Genomic DNA, 22,765 nt, shown 5'->3' with positions numbered 1-22,765 from the left:
GCAAACTTGACTTCATAGGAGGCATTACTAGATCTAAGCATTGCAAGGGGAAGACATCATGGTGTCCTGTCGCATTTCTTCCTGGACTGCTTTTCTTTCCTGCTATTGCTGGGCTAAGCAGCTTTGCACAGCTTTTCTGCCTCAGTTGCAAGCTGCCACCTGAAGTCCTGCTCCAAAGAGAAGAACCACTCAGAACCACAGTGCTGCCACTGCACACTCAGGCATCATCCCAGGGGCCTGGCCACTCCTAATGCCATGCCTTGCCCCACAAAGTCACTCATCTTAACTGGCGAGGCTGGTTCAGATGATCTCATTTCAGGGACATTTTCCTGGCTCCCCCTTTCATTTGTCCCAACTCACTCACAGCTGAGCATGCATGGATTAGGATAACAACAATGTTTCTGACAGGAAGTGTATTACTAGAACACTTTAAGAACTCTTGTGTACACACACACACAAGTGAAATGTTTTCCTAATATCAAGATTCAAGGCTTTTGTAGTGACTTTAGGTTGTCCCATTTTCTGTAGCAAAGTCTTATACACATACATACATACAAACACACGCACGCAGTGTCTTAAACTTAAGTTGATGGAGTGTGAAACTGCATTTCGTTTACTACATAATGAAACACCTTAATGATACTCATAGATATAATGCCTTTTCTCTGAACCACTTTTCTTTTTAGTATTTGATGTATGTTATCACCACAATTTTCATCTGTTTTTCAGAAATACTCTACAAAATCTATTTTCCTTGCTGGGAAACTAGACCCAAAGAGCAGGTATCCCTGTCTATGTTGTTAGCAAGTATTTTGAGATGTCTTTAGGGATGCATAACTCCACAGAATTGAGAATAGAAAGCCAGGAGACATTGAAAAGATGTCACATCTGTAAGGATACCTCCTGGACTAAGCTTAAATGAACACTACAGAGGGTCTCATCCTCAAAAGGCTTTGCTGGTTATGTAGGACCAAAAAAGTTATACAGCTGAAGCTAATAATAAAGCAAATGACAAGAAACAACTTTTATATTAATCAGGGTTTGTTTTTAAGTTGAAGTGAACAAAATACAACTCAAACTAACTCAAGCAAAAAAGAAATAGGTACTGGGGAGAGGGGACAGTAGGGGAACAGGCTCCTACATACTGAGATCTAGGAACACAAAGGACAGTTATCAGGTCTCTCTCTCTCTCAGCTCTGCTTCTTTCAGTGTGGTGGCCTCATTCTTTTTAACTGAAAAACGATCTTTATTACAGAAAATTCTAAGCATCATTGTGGCAGATCCCGTGAGTCCCAGAGAAGGATTCTGATTGGTCCTGCTTCAGTCACATGCCTGCATCTTAGTCCAATCACTGTGGCCTGGAGAATGGGACACTATGATTGGCCAGACTCTGGTCACATGCCCACACCTGTGGCTTAGTGAAGCAGAGCACCAGCAGTGATGGTACCACCAGAACCACATGGAATAGAAAACTGTGCATTTCCCTAAGGAAAGGGAATGCCAGACAAGGGCAGAAGGGAAACCAGGAAGACAAAACAGTAAATTACCTACCTCAAATCCAATTTACTGGTATTTTTCCTCTTACACTTAACCAAGCAACAATTTCTCCTGGTCCCATAATGGAAAAGAGAGTTTATCTAGATTCACATATACAAGACTGAAGAATGAAGAGAGACCCAGAGAATGTTCTAAAATCTGCCAGTTAGCATAACCACACAGAGAAATCTTTGCTTACAGAGGAGGAGACAAGTTCAAGTCAGAGGTGAGGAATGCCAACAGGAAAGCTCACTTTCTCGGGGGTTATTCAGGCCAACACTAGGAAACCACAGCCAAGTCAGGCAGGGCTTGGGGCTGAGCTGCTGACACGTCCACCCCAGCCAATCCAAGGTGCACGCCTGCCTCATGCAGCCCAGAGTGGCTCCCGGCATTGGCACACCATGCCCATCACAGGCTGGAGCTCCTTTCCTCCACCGTCTTCCCAACCCCTGCCAACCATAAGTTAACTACTCCTTCTGGATTCTGCTTTTCACTTCTTCTTCATTAGACTATGGAAGCTTAGACTTCATAATTTGGCTGAGATTTCAAAAATAGTTTTAAAGAAAGTTATTCCCACCCTGCTAAAGTAATTACATGGTTCTGCCCCCTTAAACACCCAAAGCCCTAATCCGTGTTCTCAAAACTCTGATCTTAATCGCTTTTTCCAGTCTTATCTCCAACTACTTTTCTTCATGAATACTTCCTTCATAAACACTGTACTTTAAATTACTCTCCTTCAATTACGTTTTTACTTCCCAGACCCTGGCTTTTGCTTATGTCATTTCTCTCACTTAGGTGGTTTTTTTCTCCATCAGAATTCCAGTCTTTCTTCAAATGTCAACTCAAAAACAGCCCTCCTCATGGAGACTCCTGTGGCCACCTCAGTGGGAAACAGTCGACATCATTGGTATTAGAATCACCGATATTGGGAACAAGCTCATTTAAGTAGCTTCCAAGTATGAGATTTCTCTACTTGCCTGTTTAATATTCTGCCATCGCCATCGCTTTTAGAGAGTTATCTCACCTAACTCCAGCCAAAAATACTAATACGTGCCCTGGGTCTAAAGAAAATATTGCCTTTGGAATTTGTGTAAGAATTTACGATTGAGACCTCTGAATATGCCGTGAAAAATATGAGCCTTACTCTCATGAGCTGAGGGAAGTAAATGTATGTGAATCTATGAATCTCAAAACAACACGTAAAATGTGTAAAGGTCTGATGTTACAAGGGCTATTAGTTTGAAATTTGGTGATTTTGCTGCCAGATGTCCATAAACTACACTACCCACTGACAAATACATTTATTAGAAATTTTGCTTACAAAAAGACATGAACTATTTTATCAGGGAATCTAGTATACAAATAGTTTCTAGACATTGTAAGTCTTGTCATACAGCACACCAGTGGTTAGAGCTTATGAAATATGTAAACAACTTCCAATATATTCTTTTCCCTTATAAAATTGTTTAGTTTATTCTATGAATTTAATACAGGTCTATATTTTAAATTGTCTACCCAAGAGTTTCCTACTTGTTAGAATTCTGTTCTTTGTCACAGCAAGCTGTTTCACATTGATGTGATTGTATGTAGAAGTTTGTTATTTTTTTATTGATGTATGTCATATTTTACGACATGACTATACCACGTTTATCCATTCTGTTGACAGTGCTTGTTTCCATTTTGGGGTTACTGTGAACATTCTTGTGCACATCTTCTGTTGGATATGCGAACTCATTTCTCATGGATATATACCTAGGAGCATTGCATCTAGGAGTGCAATTGCTGTGTCATAGGATAGACAAGTATTTAGTTTTAATAGGTATTTCCAAAGCGGTTGAACTGATTTCACTCCCTCCTATAATGTATGAGTTCTAATTGTTCCACATCCTCAGCAATACTTAGTATTATTAGTTTTGAAAATAACTTTAGCTATTCTGGTATGTATGGGAATTTGTACTTTCCTAATGAATGTTATTGAACACCTTCTCATATGCTTACTAGACATCTGAATTAATCTTTTATAAAATGTTTGTTATAAAAGATTAATTCAATTTTAAAAATGGTTTATTTTCTTTTTCTTTGTAGTTCTTTATATAGTTTGGACACAAGATCTTTGTCAGACATTTATATCATGAACATCTTCTTACAGTCTATTGGTTGCTCTATTAGTCAGTGTTCTTTAGAGGGACAGGACTAACAGGATAGATGTATATATGACAGGGAGTTTATTAAGGAGCACTGACTCATACAATCACAAGGCGATGTCCCACAATAGGTTGTCCGCAAGCTAAGGAGCAAGGAAGCCAGTCTGAGTCCCAAAACCTTAAAAGTAGGAAAGCTGACAGTGTAGCCTTCAGTCTGGGGCTGAAGGCCCAAGATTCTCTGGCAAACCACTGGTGTAAGTCCTTTAAGAATCCAAAAGCTGAAGAACTTGGAATCCAATGCTCAAGGGCAGGAAGCATCCAGCACGGGAGAAAGATGAAAGCCCAAAGACTCAGCCAGTCTAGCCTTTCCACATTCTTCTGACTGCTTTTGATTAAGAGTGGGTCTGCCTTTCCCAGCCCACTGACTCAAATATTAATCTCCTTTGGCAACACCTCACACACACACCCAGGAACAATACTTTGCATCCTTCAACCCAATCAAATTGACACTCCGTATTAACCATCACAGTTGCTTAATAACTTTCTTGATGTGATTTGATCAGCAGATATTCTTAATTTAATAAAATCTAATTTATCCTTTTTTGAAATGATAGTCTGGCTTTTACATTTAGATATATGATCTACCTGGAATTATTTTATGTGTATGGTATGGAGTTCTAGAATTCAGGAAGTTAAATCCCTTCTAAAATTCTGGCACCTCGGCCAGCAAAACTTTGCAATCACACCTTTGATTTAATTAATGTGAGTAAAAGAAAAGTGAGCCTATGCAAAGAGGAACATATGCAAAGTGAGCCAATGCCAAGGTGAAATGCCAAGAGGAACATTCTAGTATTCTCTGCAGCTTGACATATGTTTAAAATACAATTCTTTTCAAGGGAACTCAGCAAATTGGGGGACATTTTTTACCCATCTTTGATGAAGTCATATTTGGGTCTATTGCCATTCTCAGCCTTGGCACTGTTGACATTTTGGCTGGATAATTCCTTATTGTGGGCAGCTGTCCCATGCACCCTTGCAGTGTGTTTAGAAGCATTCCTGACCTCCACCCACTAGATTCCAGGAACATTTCACCCTGCAGTTGTGACAACCAAAAAATTAAAGAACACTGGGATTCTCTCCATAAAGCCTGGGGCAAGACCCAGTTTCACTGCTCTGGACAGGCAAACCTGGTCCTCCCTCTTCTCCTTGCCCAGGCTGCCTTTCCTTGTTGGTAGAATTGGGGTACTATAGCAGCCTCAAAGGATTGTGGAGGGGATTGACCAAGCTGGTTTTGTGAACCCACAAATGGCTACCGCTTTAACTGTAAACCACTATTCCCATATAAAGAATAAATTAATTTTCCTAACGTCACAGGATAAGTGGCAAAACTAGAATTTGGATATGCGTTAGTTTTACTCAAAAGACTTTTGCTACCACACCTTGCAAATGGATGTATATTTGGGAATGACACTAGGATAGTGGAAAGTCGTATGCACTACCCAGACTGTCTATCCCAGGGATGTGTATGTCAGAGGAAGAAACTCTGCTCTCTTGTCTGAATCTATCATTTGAGGGAATACCAGGTAAATGGCTATTACAGTGACCCATAGTCCCTCTGTTGTACAGAGATCTAGGCTGAGTCAGTAGGATCTGGACACAGGGTATAAAGAAGGAGGATTCCTGACCAAAAGAAGCAGCAGAAATAGATGTTCCAGTCTGTGGCTACTTGAAGCCTAGCTTTCCCCATCGCTCTACAGGGCACAGAGAATAGAGAATCTCTCGCAAGTCAGTCTCCCAGGAGTCAGCCCTGGAGAGAAACACCTAACAGATGAGCAGACCCAACACAGAGACCATGAAGCAGAAGACGTGTCTCCCACAAGGCCAGATCCACAGGACTTTCACTCATGGTCATCCTTAACAAGTAACAGCAGTGTTATGATGCTGCAACCCTGTAATTTCCATTGTGATCAATGTATATATTGGGGGTCAGAGAAAGGCAGATTGATAACTTCATTTAGAGCAAACCAGTTGAATTCCACTGAAAGATTCATGACTCATCCAAGAAATGTGCAAAGGCTGTCAGAGAGCACTGAGTCTCCTCCCCTGGTGATTTTTACAAGCCTCATCAATTTTTGTCCCACAAAACACTTTAATTTGAGTTATTAACATAAAAGTTATACAATTCTTGGAGTTAAATCCTTTCTAAAATTCTGGCATCTTGGCCAGCAAAACTTTGCCATGACACCTTTGATTTAATTAACATGAATAAAGGGAAAGTGAGCCTAGGCAAATGTCAGCTGGTCAGCCATGACACTCAGAAAAAAAGCCATAAAGACAGCCACTGGCAGTGCCCACGACAGCAGTGTCATGGAAAGAGAGACACTTAAGTAGTCTGGATTCCCTTGTAGAAAAATCCTTTGAATCATCTTAGCCTCACACTGCTACAGACTTAAGCATTCCTTGTTCTGATTCCATATGTATTGACTGAATAGAAGCTGGAGGAATTAGGTCATGCCACTCCCTCCAGTATATACATTTCAGACCCTTGATTTACATAAAAGCTGAGAAATCACTGGGGCAAAGACTCAAATTGTGGGGTTCAGTGAGAAACAACACAGCTGGTGGACTTAGCATATGGTGGGACTTGGTGCAGTGGCAAGAAGAGGGTGTAGGATGCCCAGGGACAGTGAAATGTGCTTGTGCTTTCCTTCTCTCCCTCTACTCTGCTGCCACAGCACTGAAATTTGCACCTAGTGTTTCTAGTACCCACACAGACTGGTGCCTGGAGACAAATGTCTTTCTTTGTCCTTTGTCTGTCTTTATCATGCTCCAGTTTGGTGGGGAGCAGGGAGACTAGTGAAAGCCAGCTTAAATGAAGCAATAGTGGAGGTGTTGAGACTTTACTCACCACAGGGAAGAAGACTTGAGCTATCATGAGCCCAAGCTAATGCTAAGACCAGATGTTGGGAGGAAATAGTGGCTCTTGGCTTTGTGCAGCAACTGACACCAGAATCTACCCTGATCCAGCTCTGCCGGTGTCACATGTGTGCCTTTCGAGACATAGTTTGCATAAGTAACTCCGCTCTGGGGCCTTTGCATAACTAAGAAGAAGTATTTATTTACAGCAGGGATAAAGGAGCTCTGGCCTTGAGCCTTGTAGAACTGTCAGGGTTTGAATGTGTGAAGTTTAAGTTTATCCACCTGTGATAGCTATTAATAAACAGGGTTCATGTGGGTACAAGTATAAGCAGCATCCCTGGGTCTCTAAATCTACTGGGAGAAAAGGCTGAGATTCCAGCGGCAAGCAGAGGGCTCACAGACATTAAGATTTGGCTCTCATGGAGACTACATCTTTATTCCCAATCTGACAAAGTCAGAGATACCTGGATTTCAGTGCTTACCAATCCTGCCCCCAGAACTATGTTCAGTCTCTAAGGCATGGGTGATTTCCTTTCCCTGTTTAAAGCCAATCTTCCACTTGTGCAGTAGATCTCAACTCTCATTTACCTGAGGATTTTGCTCCAGCAATTCACTTCCTTCTCTTATATCTTCAGTTTTTCTTTTCCTACTGGATCATTACCATGAGCATGCAGGCATACTATTAATTCTTCCATCTTTAAAGCAAATAAACATTCTCCTAATCCTACTTTTCCCCTAGCTCTGGCCCCATTTCTTTGCTCTCTCTGCTACCAAACTCTTCAAAAGTGCTATGTATTCTAATCAAGCACGTTCCTCTCATTCTCTCTTAAACCCTTCAATCAGTTTCTTGTCTTTAAAATTATTCTTATAAAGGTTACCAGTTACCTACACACTCCTAAGTGTAATACTTAATTTTTGTTTTTATCTAACTTGTTCCACCAGCAGCCTTTGGCACGACTCATCATGCCTCTGTTCCCGATTCAGTGTTATTCACTGGGTCCCTGGATGGACTTTCTTTGTTTCTCCTCCTATCCCAGTGATTCCACTTTTAGCTTCCTTTACTATTCTTTCTTTCCTCCCATTGTCTTCTTGGAGTGGACCTTTCCTCTATCTACTCAACTCCCTTGATGATATGATTCAGTCTCATTGTTTTAAATCCCATCTAGTTCTCAATGACTCTCAAATTTACATCTTCAGCCCAGAACTTTCTCCTTAATTCTGGATCCATATGTCCAACTTCCTACTGGACATCTCCACAGTTTCCCTTAACATGTCAAAAACGTAACTCTTAATTCCTAAACCTGTTTCAAGTGCATCATTTCCTATCCTAGTTGATGGCAACTCTTTCTAGTTGCTCAAGTAAAAAACTTTGACTTCATTATTGACTCCAGTGTTTTCCTTACAGTTCCCACATAAACTATATCTGGAAATCCCTATATTTCAAAATATAACTGTAATTTGACTACTCGTCGCTACTTCCATTGCAACTACATTGGTCTGAACCACCAACATCTCTCTCCTGGATGACTACAATAACCTCCTAATAACTCTCCCTGCCTCTATCTGGGGCCCTTCTAATCTATCTTCAACACAACAGTAAGAGTAGTCCTTTTGTAAATGTGAAAAAATGGTTTAATATTTGAAGATCCATCAATGTAATTAATCACATTAATGGAATAATGAGAAAAACTACATACATAATTATCTCAATAGATGCTGAAAAATTATTTGATAAAATTCAAAACTAGCAAGGCACTGTGACTCACACCTGCAATCCCAGCACTTTGGGAGGCTGAGGTGGGAGGATCACTTGAGTTCCAGGAGTTTGAGACCAGTCTGGGCAACACAGGGAGACTCCATCTCTACAACTAATTAAAAAAAATTAGCTGGGTGTGCTGGTGTGCACCTGTGGTCCCAGCTACTTGGGAGGTTAAGGTGGGAGGATCTTCTGAGCCCAGGAGGTCAAGACTACAATGAGCTGTGATTGAGCCACTGCACTCCAGCCTGGACAACAGGGTTAGATAGTCTCAATTAAAAAAAAATAAAAAACTAATTTATTATTATGTTTTTTTATTTTTGTAGAAATGGGGTTTCACTTTGTTGCCCAGGCTAGTCTTGAACACCTGGCTTCAAGCAATCCTCTTGCCTCAGCCTCCCAAAGTGCTGGGATTATAGGCATGAGCCCCTGAACCCAAGCTAAAACTAATTCTTAGTTTTTAAAAAACTCTCAGTGAACTAGGAATAGAAAGGAACTTCCTTAAAAAATTTACGAATAAAAGGTATCTACAAAACAAAGAAACAACAACAGCAACAACAAAAAAGTGGACCCAACATGATTTTCAGTGGTGAATTTTGAAATCTTTCTCCTCTAAAGTCAGGAACAAGATAAGGATATGTACTGTCACCATTCTTTTCAACATTGTACTAGAGGTCCTAGCAATGTGATGAGGAAATAATAAGAAATATAATACAAAGTATAAAGATTAGAAAGGAATCAGTAAGTCTTTTATTCACAGATGATATAATAGTATACGTTGAAATTCCCCCAAAGAATCTAAAAACTATTAGAATTAATAAGTTAATTGATCAAGACTGCTGGATACCAAGTGAACATACAAAACAAATTATTATATTAGCATATATTTGCAAAAAACAATTAGGAAATTAAATGAAAAAATTACCACTTACAATAGCAAAAAATGATAAAATACCTAATACAAAATCTAACAAAAATGTACAAGACCTCTACACTATAATCTATAAAACATTGCTAAGAAAAATCAAAGAAGACCTAAATAAGTGAAGAAACATTACATGTACATTGAAAGGAAGATTCAATATTGTTAAGATGCCAATTTTTGCCAAATTGATTTATAGATTCAATTCTTCCCAATCAAAATCAAAAGAGATTTTCTGGAAATTGACAAAGTGATTCTAAAACTTAAGAAAATGCAAAAACACATTGTCTAAAATAATCGAGACAATGTTGAAAAAGAATAATCAAGTTAGAGGACTTCACACTACCCGATTTCAAGGCCTACCATAAAACTATAGAAATTAGGGCAGCTTGGTACGGGTACAAATGTAAACAAATAGATCAATGAAACACAATAGAGAGGCCAGAATAGTCCCTCTCCTGTGTAATCACTTGATTTGCAAAGAAAGAGAGAGCGAGAGAGAGAACAAGAGAAAGGAAGAGAAAGAAAGCCAGCCACTGCAATTCAGTGGAGAAAGAATAGTCTTTCCAAAAAATGATGCTGAAGTAATCAGATATTCTGTGAAACAAAATTAACTCTGACTTCTACCTCCTACCATGAACATAGACTAATTCTAGGTAGATCATATATCTAAATGTAGAAACCAGACTGTATCATAAAAGGAAAAAATGATAAATTACATTTTATTAAATTAACAATGTCTGTTGATCAAATCATCAAGAAAGCTATTAGACAACCAATAGACCAGAAGAAGATATTCATGATACAAATGTCTGACAAAGATCTTGTATCCAAAATATACAAAGAACACCTACAAAACAAAATAAATCATTTTTAATGTGCAAAATGCTTAAACAGATATTTTATAAAATATTAATTCAAATGTCTATTAAGCATATGGAAAGGTGTTCAATAACATTACTCATTAGGAAAGTAATACCCACCAGAATGACTAAAATTTTTTAAAAACCTGATAATACTAAGTGTTGGTGAGGATGTGGAACAATTAGAACTTTGCTACATTACAAAAGGGAGTGAAATCAGTTCAACCACTTTGGAAATACCCATTAAAACTAAACATTTGTCTGCCCTATGACACAGCAATTGCATTCCTAGATGCAATACTTTTAGGTATATATCCATGAGAAATGAGTTCATATGTCTGACAGAAGACATGTACAAGAATGTTCACAGTAGCCCCAAATTGGAAATAATCCAGCTGTCAACAGAATGGATAAATTGTGGAATAGTCATATCATAAAATACTATACATCAGTGAAAAACAACAAACTTCTGCTACATACAATCACATCAATGAATCTTGCAGACAAAATGGTGAGCTAAAGTAGTCAGACACAAAAGGATACATACTGTATGATTCTTTCTACAAAAAAATTCAAGAACAGGCAAAATTAATCTTTGATGATAGGAGTTAAAATAGTGACTACCTTGGATAGTGGTGGTAGGGTTATGAATTGAGAAACAAGGGAATCTTGAGTGCTGGAAAGACTCTGTTTTATATCCCTATCTGAATAATGGTTACAAGGGTATGAAAATATTCCTGATGCTGTAGTTTATTGTAAATTGTACCTCAATCAAAAAGACATTACGTAACGGAAGTGCTTACTGAGTAAATATTATATCTGGAATTCAGAGAGGAGGGGAAGTGAATGGGGAGTATATTTATAAAATATTGATGAGTTGATAATTGTAAAATTGGGTAATGGGCACATGAAGGGTTATTATACTATTTTGTCTGCTTTTTTAGCTTAAAAAAATAAATAAAAAATTTAAATATAAATTTGTCTACATAATAAAATATTGTGTAATAATTGACCCTATTATTATACAACATTATAATTACTATGTAATAATATAATATGACAATATATATTATATGATAATATAATAATGTGATAATATTATTTGTCTACATAATGAAAATTAAACACAAAATTAATGAAAAAGCAAGTCAAATTATGTCATCCCTCTGCTTACAACCTTGCCTTGACTTCCATCTCATTTAGAGTAAAAAACCAAAGTCTAAATGACTACGAGTTCCCATGTGCTGTGTCCTTATGGCCTCTGCCACCATTATCAGTTCTCACTCACCCATTCCAGTGACAATGGCGTTTTCTCTCCTTAGGGCCTTTTCTTAGCCTGTTGTCTCTGTCCAGAATGCTCTCCCAACACATATCTACCCTCCTTCAATCTTTCCTCACATGTTCTCTCTCAATGAGACCATACTGATCACCCTATTCAAAATTGCAATCTACCTCTCTGGAATTCTTGATCCCTTTTACCCTAACATATTTCCCTCCATAGAAATAATCACTTTCTAACATACTGCATAACTTATTTATTGTTTATTGTCTATCTTCCCCCATCTCTCCTCTAAAATGCAAGCTCCTTAAAATCAAGTTTCTTTATTTTTTTCATGAAAGTATTCTAAGCACCTAAACAGTACCAAGGTCCCAAAGCACCTGGCACAAAATATGTGCTGAATAAATACTTTTTTTAATGAATCAAGAGATGAACCGTAAATGCCATAAAAATTACTGATTCTGACTTGACCTCCCATGCATCTTGACTACAAGAAGAGAATGTGCTGGTCATGCCACCATGATTCCTTCTGGTCCATATAAAAGTTTCTGGTTAAAATGGCATGTTATTCTTTGATGGTGTATTGAACATGTTGGGCAATGGGCCTGTCATTCTCATTGTTCCCTACGTCTTTGGAGTGAGTGGTGCAATCTCTGCTCATTGCAACCTCCACTTCCCAAGCTCAAGTGATTCTTCTGCCTCAGCCTATCCAGTAACTGGGATCACAGGCATCCACCACCATGTCCCACTAATTTTTATATTTTTAGCAGAAACAAGATTTCACCATGTTGGCCAGGATGGTTTCAAACTCCTGACCTCAAATGATCCACCGGCCTCAGCATCCCAAAGTGCTGGGATTACAGGGATGAGCCACTATGCCCAGCCTGTTCCTTATATCTTAATGAGAAAGATCTTCAGAGGACTGGAAAAGGGAGATCTAGGACTCTCACTGACCTGGCTTTCTCAGTTTCAGTCAGTTTGGCTGTGATTGAACCCACGACACAGAAAAGCCAAATAATTTGGATCACAAAATACAGAAACCAGTCAGCATGGCAGATGCCTGACCTGAGTAGGCTGGGTTGTGTACAGGCAGAGAATGAGGCATGAAGCTGTCAGGCAGGGGCCTGTGGCCTTTCAGGAACAAGAGGGCAGGCTCCGTCCTGACTCCCTACTCCCACTTACAGTGTCTGTTCTCACATGACTCAGGAGGACTCTCTCTCTGGCCCTTCATGCCTGTTGAATCCTTAAAGTAAACCCTCTTTACTCAAGCTTGAGTGACTCTCTGTCTGTTAACAAGGCATCTCTAGGGCACCCAAGCTGTGATATGCATGATCCTTAGGCATCCAAATGGAGGCTAATGAGTGCATCCCAAAACACTGGTCAAAAATGATCAATACAGACTCCTTGGCTGAATTTTTAGAAATATGGATTCCAATGCAAAAGGTATGAAGTAGGGGCTAGAAATAATTTTTTTTTTAACAGTGCTCTAGAATATTCTAATTTGCAAATCAGTTTGGGAAATCAGTATAGGCTACTATTTCCAGATACAGACCCTCAACTCATTTCTACAGAGTAATGTAGCTCTTTTTCTAATTTGGGACAGAATTTGCATTGCAAATACGATAGGCATGTCTTATTATGCATACCTACACCGTTTCCCTCCCCTGTATGAGTGGTATACCAAAAGGGCAAAAAGTAACCTCAGTAACTCTTAGGATTTCCCTAATAAGTGAGTCTCCTTTTGTGGCAGTATGACCTTGGTCTGTATATGCAAATTCACAGACATGAAAAAGAGCAAAGCCCTGCTCCTGTTCCCTAAAGGTCACCAAGTCCTACACCAGTGTCACACTGACAGAGGGGTGGGTGGGATGGGGGTTTGTAAATTTTATGACTCATAATAACAGTCCAAGTAATGCAGCTGAGATAAAGGGCTAATCAAATTTCATGCTCCAAGGCATGAGCTGGTTACTGCTGGGCCAAGAGGGGATTTATTCCCTGTGGTTCTGACAGGCAAAGGGGGCCAGGAGCACTCTCTGAAGCTTCACACCCTACTGCCCACTTCTAAAAAGGAGGATCCATGAGTCCAGAGTCCTGACACCTACTGGGCCTGTGTTTTCTCAGATCAAAGGCAGAAGGATGGCATGAAGAGAAACCTCAAAGGCAAAAGATTTGTTAAGAAAGATGGACCAGAACTTTGTGGAATGTACCTGGGGACTCCATAGAGAACTTGTGTGCCAGGGCCTCATCCAACCTAGAGAAGTGAGAGAACCCTGAAGACCTCTGCTCCTTTCCATTGGTGTCTTATTCTGTCTGTGAAATTAGGATAATGATGATAACTTTTTGAGGTGGTTGTGAAGATGAAGGTGGGCAAGATTGGATTATGGGGTAGGATTGCAGATGGTGCCCCAAAACTATTATTCTGACAATCTGGGAGACATCAGAGCACCGGCCCTTGGTTGAAAGACAGCAATTCTTGGGCCGGGCCAGGTGGCTCACACCTGTAATCCCAGCTCTTTGGGAGGCCGAGGTAGATGGATCACTTGAAGTCTGGAGTTCAAGACCAGCCTGGCCAACATGACAAAACCCTGTCCCTACTAAAAATACAAAAATTAGCTGGGCATGGTAGTGGACACCTTTAATCCCAGCTGCTGGAGAGGCTAAGGCAGGAGAGGCTGAGGTTGCAGTGAGCCAACCTTGTGCCACTGCACTCCAGCCTGGGTGACAGAGCAAGACTCTGTCTCAATTAAAAAAGAAAGACAGCATTTCTTGGGCTCAATAGCTTTGTGTAGTTAAGAACTTTGGCTCTGGATCAGAAGCATACACATAGACTCAAAGCCTGAAGAGTTTTTAAGAGAACTAAAAAATCCAAAACCCAGTAATTATTCAACCTCTAAGGCAATTCTCGGGCCCCATAACTTGCACCATTAAGAAGTGGGATGCCAACACTGTTTTACACTCCCAAAATGTGTTTTCCCAGTGCCCGTATAGAATATTGCCATGGGAGACACAAACTAAGAAAATCCTTCCAGAAGCAAACCTGGGCATTGAAAAGTAACCCAACCATGGGGATAACAGTCATAACTCCATCCTATCCCCAAAACTTCTCCAGCCCTGTAGAGCCTCTCAGTTGGAACTGAAATGAGACTCAGCTGCGCCTCCCAGTGCATCCCTCAAGATGGCTCCAGAAGGCTGTGGCTCAAGCCATTCCCCCTGTAGGTAGGCTGGTCTCTCGTTCCTCTTCCCTAGGCAAATCCTCCTGATTTTTTGAATCTTAGATCAAATCACTCCATCTCTACTCAAGGTCTTCCCTAACCACCCCAGGCCACAGAACACTTTCCCTCCTCAGAATTCCTTATAACTTTTTACTAAGCATTTATGTTGTACACAGCAATAATCTCTATTTTTGTTAAAATGAGCAAATATAAAGTCAATATATTTCAGCAGAAAGAGTTCTGACTTTGAAGACAGGCCCTGGTGCTTCTCCTTGCTAGCCAAGTAAACTTTGGAAAATTTTTACCCTCTCTAAGGCATGGGGGTTACCATCTGTTAAATGCAGATAATCATACCTTGTGGAGTAATTGTGACAATTAAAATAATGCATGTAAATCACCTAGCACACAGTAGGCATTTAATACACTGGCTATTAATACTGGTCTCATTTAATTTTTCATATGCTTCTGTTTTATGTATCTAACTAAAGTTTAAGTTGTCTAAGGATGGAGTTGAGTCTTATACATTTCTATATTCTCATAGGTTAATGCCCACAATAAGTGTTCTTGAAATACAGTCATGCATTGCTTAACCATGGGGATATATTCTGACAAATGCATGATTAGGTGATTTCATCACTGGGCAAACATCACAGCTTGTACTCACACAAACCTAGATGTCATAGCCTACTACACACCTAGGCTATATGATATAGCCTATTGCTAGCAACAAACCTGTACAGCATATTACTGTCTTGAATACTTAGGCAGCGGAACACAATGGTAAGTATTTGTGTAGCTAAACATATCTAACCATAGAAGTACAGTAAAAATATGATGTTATAACACTATGGAACCAGCGTTGCATATGTAGTCCATTGCTGACTGAAATGTCATTATGTGATGCATGGCTGTATTTGCGACTAGAGATTAAAGTAACATTTGGCGTAAATCTATTTTCTTCCTTTTGGTGTTTCCAAAATACTATCCTAAAGAGAGCAAACCTAAGTCTGGGTTCATAGCAAATGTAGTGTCTTTTTTCTAACAGTTATAGAAGCAGATGATCAGTGGCCCATGGATTCCAGGTGAGGGTCTGGAACCCAGACATCCAGATATTGAAAACACAGGGATGGAGTCTGTATGGAAAAACTTAAAATATAGCAAAACTTGAAATATGGAATAGAAATCTTTCAATTTCCCAATGGAAGTGAGAAAAGAATAAGTAAAAGACCCCCAAAAAGAACCAGGGCAATAGATTCAGGTACTAGACACCAGTGGTAAAAGGGACTTTAAAACAAAATAGGGTCTCCTGATTTAGGATCCAAGTTTTTATATGGTATCTGCAGAGTCGGGCATTCCATACGGGTATCCACCCCAGGTTAAGCAGGAGCCTGGGGGCAGTTGGCTAAGATGTGTTTCCAAAGCTTCCTCTAGGGAGACACTTATGAATATTCTCTCTATAAAACTGAACAAAAAGAAAACCCCAAAACTTCAAGGTATACAACCTGATTTATGTTTGAACTTCTCTAAGAGCAACTATGTTCTCTTTCTATATTCCCCAACAAGGCAAAGAAAAGTATTGGTCTTCCAAAACAAATAGAGGGACAGAGCTGCTGCTGTTGCATGGTGTCTAGAAACTTAGACAACTTCATCATTCTATATTTGCATCCAAGAGAGAGAAAGAAAAACTGCAATCATTTTCCATTTACTCATCAACCCATCAACCTCCAAGTAAGTGATCTTTAGGTCATTTGCATCTTGCTCACAAAAGTTTAGTGATCTTTCTTGAAAGACTTTCCTGTGTCCTAGGGGAAAAGTGCCTCCCTAGGCCAAGCCCAGCTCTTCTGTATTTGGGGTGAGCTCCCTCATTTACCACTGGAGCTCCTCACATTTCCTTACCTTAACTTCCTCTTCCACCATCAGGCCTTGCACCGCTGTCAGCCTTGGAAAAGCCTCATAACTCTGGATGAAAATATCTAGACCATTAAGCCTACATACTGCAGCAAAACTGCCTCACTGCTGTCTCTGCTCCAGGTTATAAAGATTTCTCACAGCTTACACAAGTCCCTCAAGCACTGGACTTGAGGGGTTGCCCCCAGAAAGCCGCTTCCAAGACCAAAGCCATTTTTCACTCAAGCACTCTGTCTATGGGGGCCTCAAACTACTGCACAGTAATGCTCATGGTGATAGCTTTGAGGTATTACCCAGGCATGGCCCATTGCTCAGACCTCAGAAATGGTGATCAGAGGAAGTTGACCACCTCAAAACATATAGACATTCATACATGAATGCTGAAACATGAGCATCAATTCCCCTTACTCATGATTGCAGAAAATCCACAGCCTACAGTGAGTACAAGAATCCACTCACTAGGATTACAAATCATCTTGTCAAGATGGTATAAAGTCAAAATCCCTATATTAAGTCTAATAATCTTCAAAATTCCCATATAACTTGAAACATTTCTGGTGCTTGGTAAGAAGGAAATTTTTCCTGGAGCCCATAAAGTTTGGGCTTTACTGAAACTACTAATTTTCTTTTCTTTTTTGGGGGGGGGAGACAGAGTTTTGCTTTTGTTGCCCATGCTGGAGTGCAAATGGCACGATCTCAGCTTACTGCAACCTCCACCTCCTGGGTTCAAGCAATTCTCCTGCCTCAGCCTCCTGAGTAGCTGGGACTACAGGCACGTGCCACCAGGCCCAGCTAATTTTTGTATTTTTAGTAGAGACAGGGTTTCTCCATGTTGGCCAGGTGGTCTTGAACTCCTGACCTCAGGTGATCCACCCACCTCCGCCTCCCAAAGTGCTGGGATTACAGGCATGAGCCACAGCACCCAGCCCTACTAATTTTGAATGCCCCTTGGCTGACATTCCCTGGCTTCCTCTTCTCAGCCTCACATCCCAACTTTCACCTCCAGGCAGACTAACAACAGTTGAAGGATGACATTGTCAAACAGACGCCATATTTTAAAAGCAAGTGTAAAAGTCCAGAGTATACATATCAAAATTTGCAAATGTTCATGACTTTTGCCAAGGAATCTGTTCATTTCCTGTGGTGCTGCAGCCAAAGGCTACAAGATGGTGCAATGTCAGTCTCTTGTCCCTCTCTGGTGCTTGACAGTGGAATCTTAGTTGTGAAACGCTGTGTAGCCTGTACAAACTAGACTTTAAGGATCTTAATATAATAGGCACCGGCACTTATTTTGAATTAGGACTCTCCTTCATTATTGTATCATATCCCTGCCATTTTGAACTTCTCATGGCGAAGTCCATCTAAATAAGCACTGTCCAATACAACTTTTTGCAGTGTCAGAAATCTTTTGTCCAATAAAAAGCCAGTAGCCACATATGGCTACTAAGCACTTGAAATGTGGCTAGTACAACTGAGGAACTAAATTTTATTTACTTTTATTTAATTTAAACTTACATTTAACTACAAGAGTGCAGTGATTACCATACTAGACAGCACGACTTCTAATTGTTATGACATGGAACAGTGCTTGCTTCCCCAGCATTTTGAAAGCCGCAGAATGATAACCTGGCCCAGAATGACACATGGATGAATAAGAGGAATTAAAACAAGGTCCATATACATCAAATATCAAAATGAGTGTGAGACAGCCTCCCCAGATGCAGTTTCCAAAGGAAATGACCAGTTTAACTGGTTCCATGATACTTGCCCCTTCTTCCCTGCCAGATAAAGGCTATTAAAAAACAATCAAAGTGTGAAGAGGACAGAAAATGTGATGAAGAGATTCTTTGGAGAAAGTAGCTGCCACTGTTACCTTGGGATCTGCCTATAGTCCTCACAGAGCTTGGTAAGACAAAAGATGGCTTTCCTGTAGACACAGGAGGGAGAGAAAGCTGGGCCAGAGCTGGTTAAATCCTGCGCATGAAGACTGCCTTGGAGAGCAGTGGGACTCCAAAAGCACGAGCCAGGATGGGGTGGACTCAACGATGTGCTGGTAAATGTTTAAGAACCAATTCTCCAGGAAAAAAAAAAAAGGCTCTGACTTTTTGCATTTGCCAATTTCTTGGGTGTAAATACTCCCTCATGGCCAATTTCCAGCCACCTGGCTGAAGTCTCTGTGGAGTTGGGAATGGACATGCACAGTCGGCTTTGGTGAGCTGCTTGTATTGTAAGTCAGCTCCAGCATTCGGCTAGTGGGCCACTAGGGAGCCAGGGTACAAGGGAAGCAGCTTGTCTAGGGAATAGACAGCATCCCTTATAGTCCAAGACTTGCATGTGGGAGGTCCCTAGTGACAGGTGTATTTGCATATCCCAGGAGAGAAAGAATGAGTTTTAACCACTCTCCACCGAGAGCAAAAGCTGCTCAGCCAAGTCAGAGCTTTCCTTTCCCCTTACCTCTCCTCTTTCTCTGCCCCTCTTCAGCCCTTGCAGGATAGAATATAGGAGTTTGGGAGTCTGCAAGAAGGTAAGTAAGAGAAAGAGTAGAACCTTAAAGGCAGGTAGCTGCCAATTATTGGCCTCAGCCCACTAAAAAGAAGTTGATGTCTCTCCTCTGAATGAAGACTGAGACATTGATTAATGTCATGGACTGGATTGATTCTATTACTGAATTGAGATTATGTGTTGAGACTCAGAATGACCATAGGACCATCTATGATTTACCAAACATTTTCTAGGGGCAGGGGATAAATTTAAATTACCCAAAAACTGATAATGATAGGGTTGAGTTTTTACTACATCATGAGTTGTGGATGCTCAACACAATTTAGATAAAAATTTTCTCCTGGCGAAGACACATTAAAAAATAGCACCCTGTTTTGTTTTGTTTCATTGTGTTTTTTGTTTTTCTTTTTAAAAAATTCTCTTTTATCCTGTATGAATTTTGGGGTGAAAAAAAATATATGTATATATATATATTTTTTTAAGAGACAGGGTCTCACTATGATGCTCAGGTTGGCTTTGAACTCCTGGGCTCAAGGGATCCTCCTGCCTCAGCATCCTGAGTAGCTGAGTCTACAGGCATGAACCACCAGGCCCAGAGCCATGAGTGAATGTCCCTTCTTCCTCTATCTTCATCTTCACAGCATACCTCATTATTGTTAATATTGGAAATCAAAATCCCAGGGATCATCATCAGACTCACGTTCTTTATTGAGAGACAAGGTATGATGCTTGGGGCAGGATGGCAGCAAAAAGGTCACATAACCTAAAGTCCCTGACATGAACAATGTGCTCACTTGGAGGCTGGGAGTGGTATTTAAGTAAAACCAATAAGATGGAAATCAGCATGACCTCTTGGGTAGGACAATCAGCCCTATGAGATCTTTAGTCACTCGTGTCTGATAGCTATTTTTTAAATGTGTCAATCAATGCAGTGTTCATTAGAGGAAAAAAATTGAAACCTTCTGATGTTCCCAGACCAAGCTTATCAGACTTTCTTTCGTGTTATTAAACCTCTCAGGTATTTCCGTTAAAAAAAAAAAAACACAACCTTTAAAAAAGTAATAGTGGAAAAGAAAACAGTTATTTCAAGTATTCCAAAGCTCTCAAACTCAAGTGAGTAGTGTGTTCATCTTCAGTTTCAAAGTAAGCTCCACCTCCCTACATTTCAAGGGCGAGGTGAGGTGGTGACCTCAAATAGGCCATGTTAGAAGGCAGCACGTAGCAGAGGCTGAATGCCCTGGACAGCTGCTGGCATCTAGTCTGCCTGCTGTGTTAACAAACCTCAGAGAGACTCTAAGACAACACCCAACGGATGAGTCTGTTGAATGTAAAGGACCCTAAAGTTGGGCTAGACCTACAGGGGCATATTCTGTAAAAATACATTTTCTATTTATAGCTTTTGAAAACCAAATGCGATTTGTCTGCCCTGAAGTGACTACTTCATCTCCACCCAGCCCTTGGCTGGCAAAATCAGGAAGACTCCAGTGTTTCCTGAAGACCAGGGGAGAGTTTATAACTCTAGCAACAAAGTCAGCAGCTGTTCATCTAGAAAACCACTTCCTAAAAGTCAATGTCTTTGCCTGAAGCTTTTCTTCCCAGATCCCCTATGGTGAAACAACTAAAGGGAAGAAGAATGTGAGCAGCCCTCAGTAAGACTGGAGATGAGCATGGACATTGACTCATTCTTTCCTCCAGTCCTAGATGCTTACCTTGTACATTCTTTGTCTTCTGACTCAGTGTCTTTAGGGTATGGACATTGCCTGGTCCCACACAAGCCAAGCATCAGATGGAAGCTCAAGCATCAAATGAATGGCTCAACAAGGAGACCAAGACCAGCTAATGTTTAGTGAGACCCAAAGGGGCCACACTGGAGAGAACAGCACAGCTCCATCTGAGAAACAGTTGTTCCTTCCTGCCTGAGAGGCAGAGTGATAGAAGATATCACACAGAATGTTGCTGTTCATCTTCCATCCTGAACCTTCCACAACCTCCCTATAGCTTCCTGATTTTAAGCAGATACTCAAATGATTCTTAATCCTTTCTGGGTCTTGCAACTATTTGAGAATTGTCAACAGTACTGGGATTCCCAGAATAATGCACATATGTACATACTCAGATTTTCCCATACCCTGGATATAATTTTAAGGGAGTTCACAGACCACACTCCCCCACCCATCTGTGGACCCAGATTCTGTGGGTTCGAGATTTAGAAGCCCTGTTTCTAGGCAGGCCCTCTGTTGCTAACGCCCCTCCAGAACATCACCCTAGATGAATATCCCTTTTTCCTCCACTCCTTCCCACCTTCTCCAACTGCTGGGTTTCAGCACAAAGATTGCTTGCCAGTTAAACTGGCACCATGGACCGCTCAGTAGTTGTGTTTTGGGTCTAGAGGAAACAGCCTTTAAGTAAATCATGTCTTAGTTATTGATTGTTTCCACTTGAAGTTTTTGACAATCTCTGATTAAATCATAAACCACTGCATCCGCCATCTGCTGCTTCAGTCTCTCAAACCAAACATCAGTTTCTTTGTAGCCCTTCAATTCAAAGGTTGCAAATTCTGGTTCTAGGCTTCATTCTTTCACTCATTTAAACACTAACATCTATTGCATAACTATTAAATGCCAGGCAGTGTTCTAGGCATCAGGGACATAGTAATGTACAAAACAGACCTCATCTTACTTTACTTATTCTCTTCCAAAATTCTAATTCTAACCAGTGCTGCCTTAAAAACCATTACAATTATTATAATAACTGCCTAAGTTATAAGCTCTATTCTAATTAGTTAATATGTATTATTATTTTCCAGAAAACTCCATGAGGTAGGTATTATTATCATTCTTATTTTACAGAAGTGAAAATCATAAAGGTTAAGTAATTTGCCCCAGCTAGAAAAGGACAAAGACAAGATGTAACACCAGGCAGTTTGACTAAATTACTTACTGCTAAATTCAGCATCCCTGATTATGGTTACAAAGCAAGATTAGATTCTTTAGCACTGTTGAAATGTGAACAGATGTATTACAAAAAAAAATTGTCTAGCAATGTGCATATATTTAAGTAGCCCCGAGGGTTATCTGTGGTTGCCAAGAGGCTCAAAGTCAGCATGAATATAATCAGGAGGCACTGATGACTTTGTTACCCAGAGACGGTTTGGGGATCCTTCAGGAGTATCATGCACATGGACAGGAATGTGAGGCAGAGGATTACTGGAGTTGAGCTGGCAGTCAAGGGACAAGCAAGCCAAAAGTTATAAAAAACATATTTTAAAATTATATATTTTTAAACAATCGTGATAGACAGAAGAGATTGTAATCCTGAGGCAATAACTGAGAAAGTATTGAGTAGGTAATAAAAGGCCTGACTAGGCTGAAAAAAATGTTTTAAGATAGCACTTTCCTGTATCCATGGCTTCTAAAGACTTCAGTTAGTGCGAATAGTAACTCAAATGAAATTTAGAACCAGAAATAATTGAGAAGTGTAGCTCCCAGGCAGGAGTGAATTGTGTTTTGCAGGATTTGAAGATTATACAATTTGGATGACTCTTCTTTAAAAAATTACTAATACCAAATTAGATCTAGGGCCTTGGGAAGGGCCTGGAAGCATAAGCTATATTACCTTTACAGCAAACCCAGCTTGGACTCATGGAGGAGGTTGCTAAGAAACACATACATTGCTAGATCAGGACGGCAGTGATTCTGATAAGGCAGAATGCCCAATTTGGAGA

At 40.2% G+C, this 22,765-nt stretch overlaps 1 long non-coding RNA gene across 4 annotated transcripts; it reads left to right on the top strand.

Moving 5' to 3' along the window:
* The first annotated feature begins 1,587 nt into the window (after positions 1–1,587).
* On the top strand, positions 1,588–22,750 carry LOC103886318. Of its 4 annotated transcripts, XR_004184879.1 has the most exons (6): positions 1,588–1,762; positions 16,195–16,359; positions 18,325–18,445; positions 19,021–19,063; positions 21,848–21,860; positions 22,665–22,732. It is a non-coding gene; the product is annotated as an uncharacterized LOC103886318 (long non-coding RNA). The 4 variants fall into 4 exon arrangements; XR_004184878.1 differs by lacking the exon at positions 21,848–21,860 and having other exon boundaries at positions 22,665–22,750; XR_001904865.3 differs by lacking the exons at positions 21,848–21,860; positions 22,665–22,732 and adding an exon at positions 20,438–20,521.
* Positions 22,751–22,765: the final 15 nt, after the last annotated feature.

This window comes from Papio anubis, chromosome 7 (genome assembly GCF_008728515.1).
Source record: "Papio anubis isolate 15944 chromosome 7, Panubis1.0, whole genome shotgun sequence".
Taxonomy (NCBI): Eukaryota; Metazoa; Chordata; class Mammalia; order Primates; family Cercopithecidae; genus Papio; species Papio anubis.
Note: the sequence above shows the minus strand (reverse complement) of the source record. Positions and strands in the feature narration are given on the sequence as shown.